This window comes from Barbatula barbatula, assembly GCF_947034865.1.
Source record: "Barbatula barbatula genome assembly, chromosome: 7".
Classification (NCBI taxonomy): domain Eukaryota; kingdom Metazoa; phylum Chordata; class Actinopteri; order Cypriniformes; family Nemacheilidae; genus Barbatula; species Barbatula barbatula.
The window spans coordinates 5905506-5908773 of NC_136770.1; the positions used below are offsets into that span (position 1 = coordinate 5905506).

Consider the following 3268-nt stretch of genomic DNA (forward strand, 5'->3'; position numbering starts at 1 on the left):
AGAAAACTCACACTTACTCATACGCATTTCCAAATAAAATATCTAAGTCAATTATTTGTTGTTCTGTATTTAACAAATCAAGATTTCTTTATTTCTTTTTTATATCCATATATTATATTTTATTTTATATCTAGGGCCTATACTGTTTTTCCAACACAAACTCAGGAATTCGTAACTATTTTATGAGATGGCTAATTCGTATAAATTTGTACGATCTTATGTATACGTTTCAGTATGATCTGCTTTAGCATAAGTGACGTTCCATTTAAGGGTGGGGTACTAAAATAGGGGGGATATGCCAAAAATAATTAAGTAAAGATCATCTTGATATTAAGTAAATTTCCTACCGTAACTACACACAAAAAACAAATGGTGCTATATAGCACTAAAAGTGGTTCTTTGGCTCGTAATCATAGGGGAACCATTTTTAGTGCTATATAGCACCTATTTTAAATGGTGCTATATGGCACCTTTATCAAATGGTGCTATGTAGAACCATTAAAGGTGCCATATAGCACTTTATGCTTAATGGTGCTCAACAGAACCAACAATGGTTCTCTGGATCATAATCATAGGAGAACTTCTATATGGCACCTACTTATAAAGAAGCGTTATAGCATTTATCAAAAGGTGCTAGGTAGAACCATAACAGGTGTCGTATATTGTTTTAATTTATCTAGTAGGGCTCATTTTAATGCCAGATACTACCATAGACAAGTTGAAATGCTTTAATAAATGACACTTATTAAAAAACATTTTTTAATCGTATCAAAACACCATAGATTTAAAAACCTTTATTTATGCATTTAAGCAGCAAATAAAATATATGCTTAAATAAAGGGAATAAACAGAGGCAATACAAAATTAGATTAGATTCAACTTTATTGTCATTACACATATACAAGTACAGTGTAACAAAATGTAGTTTAGGTCTAACCAGAAGTGCAATTAGCAGGTGCAGGATATACAGTTAGAATAAATACAGGATACAATTTATTTCTTACCACTGAGCTACAGGAAACTTGCCTCTGGAACCACTTCTGTCCAGCAAACGGTTTGCGAGTTATCGCTGATGATGTAAAAAACCTACTTTTGCGAACTAGTCCTTGGTTTTTCGACCGATCGGAACCAAACCAATGCAGATGACTTCTGTGGAGTGTGAATGTAAATAACTAACTAAGTTTACTACTTGTGTAAATGTTCCATTTCAGTGTTTTCAATGTAAAAAATGTGCAATAAGTTCTTCAAACTGTAATCAAATGTTCATGGCTTACCTCAACCTCAAACAGCAACCCTGGGTCCTCCTTGAACAGTGCAGGTAAGAGCAAAATAGCTGCTTCCAACAGTAGGCCTTTAAATACAATAACCTCATTAGGTTGACATAACATGGTGGATGCTTTCACCAAATACTTGTTTAGTTTTTTAAACATTCATTACTGTGCAGACAGAAACATGCAGGGAGACTATCTAAGCAGTGCAGATTGAATTACCTTTTTTAGTCTGCCATTTACACAGTCCTCAATTTTGCGCCTGAATCTCTTTTTCAGGGGACTCTTCAAGGACTCGAGGTGCCATTACAGACAGCTGCGCAAGAAGTCGTTGGTCCACATCAACAGATGTGTGGTCTCTCAAAGTCCAAAGTAGCTTCCGATTAAGTAAAAAAGACGCGTATTAAAATATAGCCATAACTCAATTAAAGGAGCCAATTAATATACTACTGTACTTACTATTTTGGCCAGTCTAAAACACGTGAACTCACAGAGAGCCTCCTCTGTGCTGTGGTTGGACATAAAATTTCTTTGGTAGCATTTAATCAGTGCCAACTTTTCTTTTCTGAGCTCTATATTTGGTCGAAGCTTCTCAGTTTCCACCTTCATTGCTCACAGATGTTCCTTGATGCTTCGTTCATCTTCTCCGGCATCTACCTATTAAGGGAAGTTAAATTGTCATAAATGAGGGTTGTCAATAAAATGTAACAAATAAGTGTCAATACTAAAGTGATCAATGACATTATAACCTGTTCCAGTCAACTATGCCATGTTATGTTTAAATAAGGCACAATACTAAACTCACCGGCCACTTTATTATGTACACCTGTCCAACTGCTCGTAAACGCACATTTCTAATCAGCCAATCACATGGCAGCAACTTAATGCATTTAGGCATGTAGACATGGTTAAGACGATCTGCTGCAGTTCAAACCGAGCGTCAGAATCAGGCAGAAAGGTGATTTAAGTGACTTTGAACGTGGCATGGTTGTTGGTGCCAGACGGGCTGGTCTGAGTATTTCAGAAACTGCTGATCTACTGGGATTTTCACACACAACCATCTCTAGGGTTTACAGAGAAGGGTCCGAAAAAGAGAAAATATCCAGTGAGCGTCAGTTCTGTGGGAGAAAATGCCTTGTTGATTCCAGAGGTCAGAGGAGAATGGCCAGACTGGTTCGAGCTGATAGAAATGCAACAGTAACTGAAATAACCACTCGTTACAACAAAGGTATGCAGAAGAGCATCTCTGAATGCACAACACGTCGAACCTTGAGGCGGATGGGCTACAGCAGCAGAAGACCACACCGGGTGCCACTCCTGACAGCTAAGAACAGGAAACGGAGGCTACAATTCGCACAGGCTCACCAATATTGGACAATAGAAGATTGGAAAAACGTTGCCTGGTCTGATGAGTCTCGATTTCTGCTGTGACATTTGGATGGTAGGGTCAGAATTTGGCGTCAACGTCATGAAAGCATGGATCCATCCTGACTTGTATCAACGGTTCAGGCTGATGGTGGTGTTATGGTGTGGGGGATATTTTCTTGGCACACTTTGGGATTTTATGAGTCCGAAAAACATGGATACGTAAAGAACTTACTCTTTTGTACCTTTTTAGGCAGCCACTGTGTCCACATACAACAAAGAAATGTGGCTCACTTTCATGGAAATACTGCAGGTGTCTGAGGTATTTGTTGTAAGTGAATGTTCTTACATGGCAATTAGGGCACTGGTACATCAATTGCAGAATACTTGAACCTTACCCAAAAAAGTTTCACAGAATTCCCCCAATTCGATATCTTTTAGCCACTGGCAAACTTGAACAGAAGTCCAACTCCTAAAGTCTGTCATAGTCTAAAGAGAAAGATAAAATAAAGGTGAATGTTAGCCTATAACATTATCTGCTATTATGCCTACATGAAAACCTGAATTACTCATATCTGCTAGAACAGTAGTTTAACACAATTTAAACTGAACAGTTACTGTAAATCAGTTAAATG

General features: G+C 37.8%; 1 long non-coding RNA gene across 1 annotated transcript; it reads right to left on the bottom strand.

Moving 5' to 3' along the window:
- Positions 1 to 937: 937 nt before the first annotated feature.
- Positions 938 to 2380, bottom strand: LOC306896672. Its single transcript, XR_013786946.1, has 4 exons — positions 1728 to 2380; positions 1491 to 1644; positions 1275 to 1351; positions 938 to 1149 (listed from the first exon to the last, which is right to left on the bottom strand). It is a non-coding gene; the product is annotated as an uncharacterized lncRNA (long non-coding RNA).
- Positions 2381 to 3268: the final 888 nt, after the last annotated feature.